Below are 16,169 nucleotides of genomic sequence, written 5' to 3'. Positions count from 1 at the left end.
GGGAAAGCTGTAACTCTGTGAGATGATTTCGCAGAACACAAAGAAGTTTCTCAGAAAGCTTCTTTCTCTTTGTTATCGGAGGATATTTCCTTTGGCCCTATAGTCTTCAATAGGATCCGAAATATCTGTTCTCAGATTCCACAGAAATAAGGCTAGCAAAGAGATCCACGACATACAGATGTAACTCTGTGAGATGAATTAACAGAACACTCAGAAGTTTCTCAGAAAGCTTCCTTCCAGATTTCATCTGAGGATATTTCCTTTTTCACCATAGCCCTCTATGGGCTTCCAAATATCACTTTGCCAATTCCACAAGAACTGTCTTAGCGAAAGGCTTCTTGAGGGGAAAGCTGTAACTCTGTGAGATGATTTCGCAGAACACAAAGAAGTTTCTCAGAAAGCTTCTTTCTCTTTGTTATCGGAGGATATTTCCTTTGGCCCTATAGTCTTCAATGGGATCCGAAATATCTGTTCTCAGATTCCAAAGAAATAAGGCTAGCAAAGAGATCCACGAAATACAGATGTAACTCTGTGAGATGAATTAACAGAACACTAAGCAGTTTCTCAGAAAGCTTCTTTCGAGATTTCATCTGAGGATATTTCCTTTTTCACCATAGCCCTCTATGGGCTTCCAAATATCAATTTGCCAATTCCACAAGAACTGTCTTAGCGAAAGGCTTCTTGAGGGGAAAGCTGTAACTCTGTGAGATGATTTCACAGAACACAAAGAAGTTTCTCAGAAAGCTTCTTTCTCTTTGTTATCGGAGGATATTTCCTTTGGCCCTATAGTCTTCAATGGGATCCGAAATATCTGTTCTCAGATTCCAAAGAAATAAGGCTAGCAAAGAGATCCACGAAATACAGATGTAACTCTGTGAGATGCATTAACAGAACACTAAGCAGTTTCTCAGAAAGCTTCTTTCGAGATTTCATCTGAGGATATTTCCTTTTTCACCATAGCCCTCTATGGGCTTCCAAATATCAATTTGCCAATTCCACAAGAACTGTCTTAGCGAAAGGCTTCTTGAGGGGAAAGCTGTAACTCTGTGAGATGATTTCACAGAACACAAAGAAGTTTCTCAGAAAGCTTCTTTCTCTTTGTTATCGGAGGATATTTCCTTTGGCCCTATAGTCTTCAAAGGGATCCGAAATATCTGTTCTCAGATTCCACAGAAATAAGGCTAGCAAAGAGATGCACGAAATACAGATGTAACTCGTGAGATGAATTAACAGAACACTAAGCAGTTTCTCAGAAAGCTTCTTTCCAGATTTCATCTGAGGATATTTCCTTTTTCACCATAGCCCTCTATGGGCTTCAAAATATCACTTTGCCAATTCCAAAAGAACCGTCTTAGCGAAAGGCTTCTTGAGGGGAAAGCTGTAACTCTGTGGGATGATTTCACAGAACACAAACAAGTTTCTCAGAAAGCTTCTTTCTCTTTGATATCGGAGGATATTTCCTTTGGCCCTATAGTCCTCAAAGGGATCGGAAATATCTGTTCTCAGATTCCACAGAAATAAGGCAAGCAAAGAGATCCACGAAATACAGATGTAACTCTGTGAGATGAATTAACAGAACACTAAGCAGTTTCTCAGAAAGCTTCTTTCCAGATTTCATGTGAGGATATTTCCTTTTTCACCATAGCCCTCTATGGGCTTCCAAATATCACTTTGCCAATTCCACAAGAACTGTCTTAGCGAAAGGCTTCTTGAGGGGAAAGCTGTAACTCTGTGGGATGATTTCACAGAACACAAAGAAGTTTCTCAGAAAGCTTCTTTCTCTTTGTTATCGGAGGATATTTCCTTTGGCCCTATAGTCTTCAAAGGGATCCGAAATATCTGTTCTCTGATTCCACAGAAATAAGGCTAGCAAAGAGATCCACGAAATACAGATGTAACTCTGTGAGATGAATTAATAGAACACTAAGCAGTTTCTCAGAAAGCTTCTTTCCAGATTTCATGTGAGGATATTTCCTTTTTCACCATAGCCCTCTATGGGCTTCCAAATATCACTTTGCCAATTCCACAAGAACTGTCTTAGCGAAAGGCTTCTTGAGGGGAAAGGTGTAACTCTGTGAGATGATTTCACAGAACACAAAGAAGTTTCTCAGAAAGCTTCTTTCTCTTTGTTATCGGAGGATATTTCCTTTGGCCCTATAGTCTTCAATGGGATCCGAAATATCTGTTCTCAGATTCCACAGAAATAAGGCTAGCAAAGAGATCCACGAAATACAGATGTAACTCTGTGAGATGAATTAACAGAACACTAAGCAGTTTCTCAGAAAGCTTCTTTCCAGATTTCATGTGAGGATATTTCCTTTTTCACCATAGCCCTCTATGGGCTTCCAAATATCACTTTGCCAATTCCACAAGAACTGTCTTAGCGAAAGGCTTCTTGAGGGGAAAGGTGTAACTCTGTGAGATGATTTCACAGAACACAGAGAAGTTTCTCAGAAAGCTTCTTTCTCTTTGTTATCGGAGGATATTTCCTTTGGCCCTATAGTCTTCAATGGGATCCGAAATATCTGTTCTCAGATTCCACAGAAATAAGGCTAGCAAAGAGATCCAGGAAATACAGATGTAACTCTGTGAGATGAATTAACAGAACACTAAGCAGTTTCTCAGAAAGCTTCTTTCCAGATTTCATCTGAGGATATTTCCTTTTTCACCATAGCCCTCTAAGGGCTTCCAAATATCACTTTGCCAATTCCACAAGAACTGTCTTAGCGAAAGGCTTCTTGAGGGGAAAGCTGTAACTCTGTGAGATGATTTCACAGAGCACAAAGAAGTTTCTCAGAAAGCTTCTTTCTCTTTGTTATCGGAGGATATTTCCTTTGGCCCTATAGTCTTCAATGGGATCCGAAATATCTGTTCTCAGATTCCACAGAAATAAGGCTAGCAAAGAGATCCACGAAATACAGATGTAACTCTGTGAGATGAATTAACAGAACACTAAGCAGTTTCTTAGAAAGCTTCTTTCGAGATTTCATCTGAGGATATTTCCTTTTTCACCATAGCCCTCTATGGGCTTCCAAATATCACTTTGCCAATTCCACAAGAACTGTCTTAGCGAAAGGCTTCTTGAGGGGAAAGCTGTAACTCTGTGGGATGATTTCACAGAACACAAAGAAGTTTCTCAGAAAGCTTCTTTCTCTTTGTTATCGGAGGATATTTCCTTTGGCCCTATAGTCTTCAAAGGGATCCGAAATATCTGTTCTCTGATTCCACAGAAATAAGGCTAGCAAAGAGATCCACGAAATACAGATGTAACTCTGTGAGATGAATTAATAGAACAGTAAGCAGTTTCTCAGAAAGCTTCTTTCCAGATTTCATGTGAGGATATTTCCTTTTTCACCATAGCCCTCTATGGGCTTCCAAATATCACTTTGCCAATTCCACAAGAACTGTCTTAGCGAAAGGCTTCTTGAGGGGAAAGGTGTAACTCTGTGAGATGATTTCACAGAACACAAAGAAGTTTCTCAGAAAGCTTCTTTCTCTTTGTTATCGGAGGATATTTCCTTTGGCCCTATAGTCTTCAATGGGATCCGAAATATCTGTTCTCAGATTCCACAGAAATAAGGCTAGCAAAGAGATCCAGGAAATACAGATGTAACTCTGTGAGATGAATTAACAGAACACTAAGCAGTTTCTCAGAAAGCTTCTTTCCAGATTTCATCTGAGGATATTTCCTTTTTCACTATAGCCCTCTATGGGCTTCCAAATATCACTTTGCCAATTCCACAAGAACTGTCTTAGCGAAAGGCTTCTTGAGGGGAAAGCTGTAACTCTGTGAGATGATTTCACAGAACACAAAGAAGTTTCTCAGAAAGCTTCTTTCTCTTTGTTATCGGAGGATATTTCCTTTGGCCCTATAGTCTTCAATGGGATCCGAAATATCTGTTCTCAGATTCCAAAGAAATAAGGCTAGCAAAGAGATCCACGAAATACAGATGTAACACTGTGAGATGAATTAACAGAACACTAAGCAGTTTCTCAGAAAGCTTCTTTCCAGATTTCATCTGAGGATATTTCCTTTTTCACCATAGCCCTCTATGGGCTTCCAAATATCACTTTGCCAATTCCACAAGAACTGTCTTAGCGAAAGGCTTCTTGAGGGGAAAGCTGTAACTCTGTGAGATGATTTCGCAGAACACAAAGAAGTTTCTCAGAAAGCTTCTTTCTCTTTGTTATCGGATGATATTTCCTTTGGCCCTATAGTCTTCAATAGGATCCGAAATACCTGTTCTCAGATTCCAAAGAAATAAGGCTAGCAAAGAGATCCATGAAATACAGATGTAACTCTGTGAGATGAATTAACAGAACACTAAGCAGTTTCTCAGAAAGCTTCTTTCGAGATTTCATCTGAGGATATTTCCTTTTTCACCATAGCCCTCTATGGGCTTCCAAACTATCACTTTGCCAATTCCACAAGAACTGTCTTAGCGAAAGGCTTCTTGAGGGGAAAGCTGTAACTCTGTGAGATGATTTCACAGAACACAAAGAAGTTTCTCAGAAAGCTTCTTTCTCTTTGTTATCGGAGGATATTTCCTTTGGCCCTATAGTCTTCAATGGGATCCGAAATATCTGTTCTCAGATTCCACAGAAATAAGGCTAGCAAAGAGATCCACGACATACAGATGTAACTCTGTGAGATGAATTAACAGAACACTCAGAAGTTTCTCAGAAAGCTTCCTTCCAGATTTCATCTGAGGATATTTCCTTTTTCACCATAGCCCTCTATGGGCTTCCAAACTATCACTTTGCCAATTCCACAAGAACTGTCTTAGCGAAAGGCTTCTTGAGGGGAAAGCTGTAACTCTGTGAGATGATTTCACAGAACACAAAGAAGTTTCTCAGAAAGCTTCTTTCTCTTTGTTATCGGAGGATATTTCCTTTGGCCCTATAGTCTTCAATAGGATCCGAAATATCTGTTCTCAGATTCCACAGAAATAAGGCTAGCAAAGAGATCCACGACATACATGTGTAACTCTGTGAGATGAATTAACAGAACACTCAGAAGTTTCTCAGAAAGCTTCCTTCCACATTTCATCTGAGGATATTTCCTTTTTCACCATAGCCCTCTATGGGCTTCCAATTATCACTTTGCCAATTCCACAAGAACTGTCTTAGCGAAAGGCTTCTTGAGGGGAAAGCTGTAAGTCTGTGAGATGATTTCACAGAACACAAAGAAGTTTCTCAGAAAGCTTCTTTCTCTTTGTTATCGGAGGATATTTCCTTTGGCCCTATAGTCTTCATTGGGATCCGAAATATCTGTTCTCAGATTCCAAAGAAATAAGGCTAGCAAATAGATCCACGAAATAAAGATGTAACTCTGTGAGATGAATTAACAGAACACTAAGCAGTTTCTCAGAAAGCTTCTTTCGAGATTTCATCTGAGGATATTTCCTTTTTCACCATAGCCCTCTATGGGCTTCCAAATATCAATTTGCCAATTCCACAAGAACTGTCTTAGCGAAAGGCTTCTTGAGGGGAAAGCTGTAACTCTGTGAGATGATTTCACAGAACACAAAGAACTTTCTCAGAAAGCTTCTTTCTCTTTGTTATCGGAGGATATTTCCTTTGGCCCTTTAGTCTTCAAAGGGATCCGAAATATCTGTTCTCAGATTCCACAGAAATAAGGCTAGCAAAGAGATGCACGAAATACAGATGTAACTCTGTGAGATGAATTAAGAGAACACTAAGCAGTTTCTCAGAAAGCTTCTTTCCAGATTTCATCTGAGGATATTTCCTTTTTCACCATAGCCCTCTATGGGCTTCCAAATATCACTTTGCCAATTCCACAAGAACTGTCTTAGCGAAAGGCTTCTTGAGGGGAAAGCTGTTACTCTGTGGGATGATTTCACAGAACACAAACAAGTTTCTCAGAAAGCTTCTTTCTCTTTGATATCGGAGGATATTTCCTTTGGCCCTATAGTCCTCAAAGGGATCGGAAATATCTGTTCTCAGATTCCACAGAAATAAGGCTAGCAAAGAGATCCACGAAATACAGATGTAACGCTGTGAGATGAATTAACAGAACACTAAGCAGTTTCTCAGAAAGCTTCTTTCCAGATTTCATCTGAGGATATTTCGTTTTTCACCATAGCCCTCTATGGGCTTCCAAATATCACTTTGCCAATTCCACAAGAACTGTCTTAGCGAAAGGCTTCTTGAGGGTAAAGCTGTAACTCTGTGAGATGATTTCACAGAACACAAAGAAGTTTCTCAGAAAGCTTCTTTCTCTTTGTTATCGGAGGTTATTTCCTTTGGCCCTATAGTCTTCAATGGGATCCGAAATATCTGTTCTCAGATTCCACAGAAATAAGGCTAGCAAAGAGATCCACGAAATACAGATGTAACTCTGTGAGATGAATTAACAGAACACTAAGCAGTTTCTCCGAAAGCTTCTTTCGAGATTTCATCGGAGGATATTTCCTTTTTCACCATAGCCCTCTAAGGGCTTCCAAATATCAATTTGCCAATTCCACAAGAACTGTCTTAGCGAAAGGCTTCTTGAGGGGAAAGCTGTAACTCTGTGAGATGATTTCACAGAACACAAAGAAGTTTCTCAGAAAGCTTCTTTCTCTTTGTTATCGGAGGATATTTCCTTTGGCCCTATAGTCTTCAAAGGGATCCGAAATATCTGTTCTCTGATTCCACAGAAATAAGGCTAGCAAAGAGATCCACGAAATACAGATGTAACTCTGTGAGATGAATTAACAGAACACTAAGCAGTTTCTCAGAAAGCTTCTTTCCAGATTTCATCTGAGGATATTTCCTTTTTCACCATAGCCCTCTAAGGGCTTCCAAATATCACTTTGCCAATTCCACAAGAACTGTCTTAGCGAAAGGCTTCTTGAGGGGAAAGCTGTAACTCTGTGACATGATTTCTCAGAACACAAAGAAGTTTCTCAGAAAGCTTCTTTCTCTTTGTTATCGGAGGATATTTCCTTTGGCCCTATAGTCTTCAATGGGATCCGAAATACCTGTTCTCAAATTCCACAGAAATAAGGCTAGCAAAGAGATCCACGAAATACAGATGTAATCTGTGAGATGAATTAACAGAACACTAAGCAGTTTCTCAGAAAGCTTCTTTCCAGATTTCATCTGAGGATATTTCCTTTTTCACCATAGCCCTCTATGGGCTTCCAAATATCACTTTGCCAATTCCACAAGAACTGTCTTAGCGAAAGGCTTCTTGAGGGGAAAGCTGTAACTCTGTGAGATGATTTCACAGAGCACAAAGAAGTTTCTCAGAAAGCTTCTTTCTCTTTGTTATCGGAGGATATTTCCTTTGGCCCTATATTCTTCAATGGGATCCGAAATATCTATTCTCAGATTCCACAGAAATAAGGCTAGCAAAGAGATGCACGAAATACAGATGTAACTCTGTGAGATGAATTAACAGAACACTAAGCAGTTTCTCAGAAAGCTTCTTTCCAGATTTCATCTGAGGATATTTCCTTTTTCACCATAGCCCTCTATGGGCTTCCAAATATCACTTTGCCAATTCCACAAGAACTGTCTTAGCGAAAGGCTTCTTGAGGGGAAAGCTGTAACTCTGTGAGATGATTTCGCAGAACACAAAGAAGTTTCTCAGAAAGCTTCTTTCTCTTTGATATCGGAGGATATTTCCTTTGGCCCTATAGTCTTCAAAGGGATCGGAAATATCTGTTCTCAGATTCCACAGAAATAAGGCTAGCAAAGAGATCCACGAAATACAGATGTAACTCTGTGAGATGAATTAACAGAACACTAAGCAGTTTCTCAGAAAGCTTCTTTCCAGATTTCATCTGAGGATATTTCCTTTTTCACCAAAGCCCTCTAAGGGCTTCCAAATATCACTTTGCCAATTCCACAAGAACTGTCTTAGCGAAAGGCTTCTTGAGGGGAAAGCTGTAACTCTGTGAGATGATTTCACAGAACACAAAGAAGTTTCTCAGAAAGCTTCTTTCTCTTTGTTATCGGAGGATATTTCCTTTGGCCCTATAGTCTTCAAAGGGATCCGAAATATCAGTTCTCAGATTCCACAGAAATAAGGCTAGCAAAGAGATCCACGAAATACAGATGTATCTCTGTGAGATGAATTAACAGAACACTCAGCAGTTTCTCAGAAAGCTTCTTTCCAGATTTCATGTGAGGATATTTCCTTTTTCACCATAGCCCTCTATGGGCTTCCAAATATCACTTTGCCAATTCCACAAGAACTGTCTTAGCGAAAGGCTTCTTGAGGGGAAAGCTGTAACTCTGTGAGATGATTTCACAGAACACAAAGAAGTTTCTCAGAAAGCTTCTTTCTCTTTGTTATCGGAGGATATTTCCTTTGGCCCTATATTATTCAATGGGATCCGAAATATCTGTTCTCAGATTCCACAGAAATAAGGCTAGCAAAGAGATGCACGAAATACAGATGTAACTCTGTGAGATGAATTAACAGAACACTCAGCAGTCTCTCAGAAAGCTTCTTTCCAGATTTCATGTGAGGATATTTCCTTTTTCACCATAGCCCTCTATGGGCTTCCAAATATCACTTTGCCAATTCCACAAGAACTGTCTTAGCGAAAGGCTTCTTGAGGGGAAAGCTGTAACTCTGTGGGATGATTTCACAGAACACAAACAGGTTTCTCAGAAAGCTTCTTTCTCTTTGATATCGGAGGATATTTCCTTTGGCCCTATAGTCTTCAAAGGGATCGGAAATATCTGTTCTCAGATTCCACAGAAATAAGGCTAGCAAAGAGATCCACGAAATACAGATGTAACTCTGTGAGATGAATTAACAGAACACTAAGCAGTTTCTCAGAAAGCTTCTTTCCAGATTTCATGTGAGGATATTTCCTTTTTCACCATAGCCCTCTATGGGCTTCCAAATATCACTTTGCCAATTCCACAAGAACTGTCTTAGCGAAAGGCTTCTTGAGGGGAAAGCTGTAACTCTGTGAGATGATTTCACAGAACACAAAGAAGTTTCTCAGAAAGCTTCTTACTCTTTGTTATCGGAGGATATTTCCTTTGGCCCTATAGTCTTCAAAGGGATCCGAAATATCAGTTCTCAGATTCCACAGAAATAAGGCTAGCAAAGAGATCCACGAAATACAGATGTAACTCTGTGAGATGAATTAACAGAACACTCAGCAGTTTCTCAGAAAGCTTCTTTCCAGATTTCATGTGAGGATATTTCCTTTTTCACCATAGCCCTCTATGGGCTTCCAAATATCACTTTGCCAATTCCACAAGAACTGTCTTAGCGAAAGGCTTCTTGAGGGGAAAGGTGTAACTCTGTGAGATGATTTCACAGAACACAAAGAAGTTTCTCAGAAACCTTCTTTCTCTTTGTTATCGGAGGATATTTCCTTTGGCCCTATAGTCTTCAATGGGATCCGAAATATCTGTTCTCAGATTCCACAGAAATAAGGCTAGCAAAGAGATCCACGAAATACAGATGTAACTCTGTGAGATGAATTAACAGAACACTAAGCAGTTTCTCAGAAAGCTTCTTTCCAGATTTCATCTGAGGATATTTCCTTTTTCACCATAGCCCTCTATGGGCTTCCAAATATCACTTTGCCAATTCCACAAGAACTGTCTTAGCGAAAGGCTTCTTGAGGGGAAAGCTGTAACTCTGTGAGATGATTTCACAGAGCACAAAGAAGTTTCTCAGAAAGCTTCTTTCTCTTTGTTATCGGAGGATATTTCCTTTGGCCCTATAGTCTTCAATGGGATCCGAAATATCTGTTCTCAGATTCCACAGAAATAAGGCTAGCAAAGAGATCCACGAAATACAGATGTAACTCTGTGAGATGAATTAACAGAACACTAAGCAGTTTCTCAGAAAGCTTCTTTCCAGATTTCATCTGAGGATATTTCCTTTTTCACCATAGCCCTCTATGGGCTTCCAAATATCACTTTGCCAATTCCACAAGAACTGTCTTAGCGAAAGGCTTCTTGGGGGAAAGCTGTAACTCTGTGGGATGATTTCACAGAACACAAAGAAGTTTCTCAGAAAGCTTCTTTCTCTTTGTTATCGGAGGATATTTCCTTTGGCCCTATAGTCTTCAAAGGGATCCGAAATATCTGTTCTCAGATTCCACAGAAATAAGGCTAGCAAAGAGATCCACGAAATACAGATGTAACTCTGTGAGATGAATTAACAGAACACTAAGCAGTTTCTCAGAAAGCTTCTTTCCAGATTTCATGTGAGGATATTTCCTTTTTCACCATAGCCCTCTATGGGCTTCCAAATATCACTTTGCCAATTCCACAAGAACTGTCTTAGCGAAACGCTTCTTGAGGGGAAAGCTGTAACTCTGTGAGATGATTTCACAGAACACAAAGAAGTTTCTCAGAAAGCTTCTTTCTCTTTGTTATCGGAGGATATTTCCTTTGGCCCTATAGTCTTCAATGGGATCCGAAATATCTGTTCTCAGATTCCACAGAAATAAGGCTAGCAAAGAGATCCACGAAATACAGATGTAACTCTGTGAGATGAATTAACAGAACACTAAGCAGTTTCTCAGAAAGCTTCTTTCCAGATTTCATCTGAGGATATTTCCTTTTTCACCATAGCCCTCTAGGGGCTTCCAAATATCACTTTGCCAATTCCACAAGAACTGTCTTAGCGAAAGGCTTCTTGAGGGGAAAGCTGTAACTCTGTGAGATGATTTCGCAGAACACAAAGAAGTTTCTCAGAAAGCTTCTTTCTCTTTGTTATCGGAGGATATTTCCTTTGGCCCTATAGTCTTCAATAGGATCCGAAATATCTGTTCTGAGATTCCACAGAAATAAGGCTAGCAAAGAGATCCACGACATACAGATGTAACTCTGTGAGATGAATTAACAGAACACTCAGAAGTTTCTCAGAAAGCTTCCTTCCAGATTTCATCTGAGGATATTTCCTTTTTCACCATAGCCCTCTATGGGCTTCCAAATATCACTTTGCCAATTCCACAAGAACTGTCTTAGCGAAAGGCTTCTTGAGGGGAAAGCTGTAACTCTGTGAGATGATTTCACAGAACACAAAGAAGTTTCTCAGAAAGCTTCTTTCTCTTTGTTATCGGAGGATATTTCCTTTGGCCCTATAGTCTTCAATGGGATCCGAAATATCTGTTCTCAGATTCCAAAGAAATAAGGCTAGCAAAGAGATCCACGAAATACAGATGTAACTCTGTGAGATGAATTAACAGAACACTAAGCAGTTTCTCAGAAAGCTTCTTTCGAGATTTCATCTGAGGATATTTCCTTTTTCACCATAGCCCTCTATGGGCTTCCAAATATCAATTTGCCAATTCCACAAGAACTGTCTTAGCGAAAGGCTTCTTGAGGGGAAAGCTGTAACTCTGTGAGATGATTTCACAGAACACAAAGAAGTTTCTCAGAAAGCTTCTTTCTCTTTGTTATCGGAGGATATTTCCTTTGGCCCTATAGTCTTCAATGGGATCCGAAATATCTGTTCTCAGATTCCAAAGAAATAAGGCTAGCAAAGAGATCCACGAAATACAGATGTAACTCTGTGAGATGCATTAACAGAACACTAAGCAGTTTCTCAGAAAGCTTCTTTCGAGATTTCATCTGAGGATATTTCCTTTTTCACCATAGCCCTCTATGGGCTTCCAAATATCAATTTGCCAATTCCACAAGAACTGTCTTAGCGAAAGGCTTCTTGAGGGGAAAGCTGTAACTCTGTGAGATGATTTCACAGAACACAAAGAAGTTTCTCAGAAAGCTTCTTTCTCTTTGTTATCGGAGGATATTTCCTTTGGCCCTATAGTCTTCAAAGGGATCCGAAATATCTGTTCTCAGATTCCACAGAAATAAGGCTAGCAAAGAGATGCACGAAATACAGATGTAACTCGTGAGATGAATTAACAGAACACTAAGCAGTTTCTCAGAAAGCTTCTTTCGAGATTTCATCTGAGGATATTTCCTTTTTCACCATAGCCCTCTATGGGCTTCAAAATATCACTTTGCCAATTCCAAAAGAACCGTCTTAGCGAAAGGCTTCTTGAGGGGAAAGCTGTACCTCTGTGGGATGATTTCACAGAACACAAACAAGTTTCTCAGAAAGCTTCTTTCTCTTTGATATCGGAGGATATTTCCTTTGGCCCTATAGTCCTCAAAGGGATCGGAAATATCTGTTCTCAGATTCCACAGAAATAAGGCAAGCAAAGAGATCCACGAAATACTGATGTAACTCTGTGAGATGAATTAACAGAACACTAAGCAGTTTCTCAGAAAGCTTCTTTCCAGATTTCATGTGAGGATATTTCCTTTTTCACCATAGCCCTCTATGGGCTTCCAAATATCACTTTGCCAATTCCACAAGAACTGTCTTAGCGAAAGGCTTCTTGAGGGGAAAGCTGTAACTCTGTGGGATGATTTCACAGAACACAAAGAAGTTTCTCAGAAAGCTTCTTTCTCTTTGTTATCGGAGGATATTTCCTTTGGCCCTATAGTCTTCAAAGGGATCCGAAATATCTGTTCTCTGATTCCACAGAAATAAGGCTAGCAAAGAGATCCACGAAATACAGATGTAACTCTGTGAGATGAATTAATAGAACACTAAGCAGTTTCTCAGAAAGCTTCTTTCCAGATTTCATGTGAGGATATTTCCTTTTTCACCATAGCCCTCTATGGGCTTCCAAATATCACTTTGCCAATTCCACAAGAACTGTCTTAGCGAAAGGCTTCTTGAGGGGAAAGGTGTAACTCTGTGAGATGATTTCACAGAACACAAAGAAGTTTCTCAGAAAGCTTCTTTCTCTTTGTTATCGGAGGATATTTCCTTTGGCCCTATAGTCTTCAAAGGGATCCGAAATATCTGTTCTCAGATTCCACAGAAATAAGGCTAGCAAAGAGATCCACGAAATACAGATGTAACTCTGTGAGATGAATTAACAGAACACTAAGCAGTTTCTCAGAAAGCTTCTTTCCAGATTTCATGTGAGGATATTTCCTTTTTCACCATAGCCCTCTATGGGCTTCCAAATATCACTTTGCCAATTCCACAAGAACTGTCTTAGCGAAAGGCTTCTTGAGGGGAAAGGTGTAACTCTGTGAGATGATTTCACAGAACACAAAGAAGTTTCTCAGAAAGCTTCTTTCTCTTTGTTATCGGAGGATATTTCCTTTGGCCCTATAGTCTTCAATGGGATCCGAAATATCTGTTCTCAGATTCCACAGAAATAAGGCTAGCAAAGAGATCCACGAAATACAGATGTAACTCTGTGAGATGAATTAACAGAACACTAAGCAGTTTCTCAGAAAGCTTCTTTCCAGATTTCATCTGAGGATATTTCCTTTTTCACCATAGCCCTCTAAGGGCTTCCAAATATCACTTTGCCAATTCCACAAGAACTGTCTTAGCGAAAGGCTTCTTGAGGGGAAAGCTGTAACTCTGTGAGATGATTTCACAGAGCACAAAGAAGTTTCTCAGAAAGCTTCTTTCTCTTTGTTATCGGAGGATATTTCCTTTGGCCCTATAGTCTTCAATGGGATCCGAAATATCTGTTCTCAGATTCCACAGAAATAAGGCTAGCAAAGAGATCCACGAAATACAGATGTAACTCTGTGAGATGAATTAACAGAACACTAAGCAGTTTCTTAGAAAGCTTCTTTCCAGATTTCATCTGAGGATATTTCCTTTTTCACCATAGCCCTCTATGGGCTTCCAAATATCACTTTGCCAATTCCACAAGAACTGTCTTAGCGAAAGGCTTCTTGAGGGGAAAGCTGTAACTCTGTGGGATGATTTCACAGAACACAAAGAAGTTTCTCAGAAAGCTTCTTTCTCTTTGTTATCGGAGGATATTTCCTTTGGCCCTATAGTCTTCAAAGGGATCCGAAATATCAGTTCTCAGATTCCACAGAAATAAGGCTAGCAAAGAGATCCACGAAATACAGATGTAACTCTGTGAGATGAATTAACAGAACACTCAGCAGTTTCTCAGAAAGCTTCTTTCCAGATTTCATGTGAGGATATTTCCTTTTTCACCATAGCCCTCTATGGGCTTCCAAATATCACTTTGCCAATTCCACAAGAACTGTCTTAGCGAAAGGCTTCTTGAGGGGAAAGCTGTAACTCTGTGAGATGATTTCACAGAACACAAAGAAGTTTCTCAGAAAGCTTCTTTCTCTTTGTTATCGGAGGATATTTCCTTTGGCCCTATAGTCTTCAATATGATCCGAAATATCTGTTCTCAGTTTCCACAGAAATAAGGCTAGCAAAGAGATCCACGAAATACAGATGTAACTCTGTGAGATGAATTAACAGAACACTAAGCAGTTTCTCAGAAAGCTTCTTTCCAGATTTCATCTGAGGATATTTCCTTTTTCACCATAGCCCTCTATGGGCTTCCAAATATCACTTTGCCAATTCCACAAGAACTGTCTTAGCGAAAGGCTTCTTGAGGGGAAAGCTGTAACTCTGTGAGATGATTTCACAGAGCACAAAGAAGTTTCTCAGAAAGCTTCTTTCTCTTTGTTATCGGAGGATATTTCCTTTGGCCCTATAGTCTTCAAAGGGATCCGAAATATCAGTTCTCAGATTCCACAGAAATAAGGCTAGCAAAGAGATCCACGAAATACAGATGTAACTCTGTGAGATGAATTAACAGAACACTCAGCAGTTTCTCAGAAAGCTTCTTTCCAGATTTCATGTGAGGATATTTCCTTTTTCACCATAGCCCTCTATGGGCTTCCAAATATCACTTTGCCAATTCCACAAGAACTGTCTTAGCGAAAGGCTTCTTGAGGGGAAAGGTGTAACTCTGTGAGATGATTTCACAGAACACAAAGAAGTTTCTCAGAAAGCTTCTTTCTCTTTGTTATCGGAGGATATTTCCTTTGGCCCTATAGTCTTCAATGGGATCCGAAATATCTGTTCTCAGATTCCACAGAAATAAGGCTAGCAAAGAGATCCACGAAATACAGATGTAACTCTGTGAGATGAATTAACAGAACACTAAGCAGTTTCTCAGAAAGCTTCTTTCCAGATTTCATCTGAGGATATTTCCTTTTTCACCATAGCCCTCTATGGGCTTCCAAATATCACTTTGCCAATTCCACAAGAACTGTCTTAGCGAAAGGCTTCTTGAGGGGAAAGCTGTAACTCTGTGAGATGATTTCACAGAACACAAAGAAGTTTCTCAGAAAGCTTCTTTCTCTTTGTTATAGGAGGATATTTCCTTTGGCCCTATAGTCTTCAATGGGATCCGAAATATCTGTTCTCAGATTCCAAAGAAATAAGGCTGGCAAAGAGATCCACGAAATACAGATGTAACTCTGTGAGGTGAATTAACAGAACACTAAGCAGTTTCTCAGAAAGCTTCTTTCCAGATTTCATGTGAGGATATTTCCTTTTTCACCATAGCCCTCTATGGGCTTCCAAATATCACTTTGCCAATTCCACAAGAACTGTCTTAGCGAAAGGCTTCTTGAGGGGAAAGGTGTAACTCTGTGAGATGATTTCACAGAACACAAAGAAGTTTCTCAGAAAGCTTCTTTCTCTTTGTTATCGGAGGATATTTCCTTTGGCCCTATAGTCTTCAATGGGATCCGAAATATCTGTTCTCAGATTCCACAGAAATAAGGGTAGCAAAGAGATCCACGAAATACAGATGTAACCCTGTGAGATGAATTAACAGAACACTAAGCAGTTTCTCAGAAAGCTTCTTTCCAGATTTCATCTGAGGATATTTCCTTTTTCACCATAGCCCTCTATGGGCTTCCAAATATCACTTTGCCAATTCCACAAAAACTGTCTTAGGGAAAGGCTTCTTGAGGGGAAAGCTGTAACTCTGTGAGATGATTTCACAGAACACAAAGAAGTTTCTCAGAAAGCTTCTTTCTCTTTGTTATCGGAGGATATTTCCTTTGGCCCTATAGTCTTCAATGGGATCCGAAATATCTGTTCTCAGATTCCAAAGAAATAAGGCTAGCATAGAGATCCACGAAATACAGATGTAACTCTGTGAGATGAATTAACAGAACACTAAGCAGTTTCTCAGAAAGCTTCATTCCAGATTTCATCTGAGGATATTTCCTTTTTCACCATAGCCCTCTATGGGCTTCCAAATATCACTTTGCCAATTCCACAAGAACTGTCTTAGCGAAAGGCTTCTTGAGGGGAAAGCTGTAACTCTGTGAGATGATTTCACAGAACACAAAGAAGTTTC

Source organism: Macaca fascicularis, chromosome 15, assembly GCF_037993035.2.
Source record: "Macaca fascicularis isolate 582-1 chromosome 15, T2T-MFA8v1.1".
NCBI lineage: Eukaryota > Metazoa > Chordata > Mammalia > Primates > Cercopithecidae > Macaca > Macaca fascicularis.
This window is presented reverse-complemented; position numbering follows the sequence as displayed.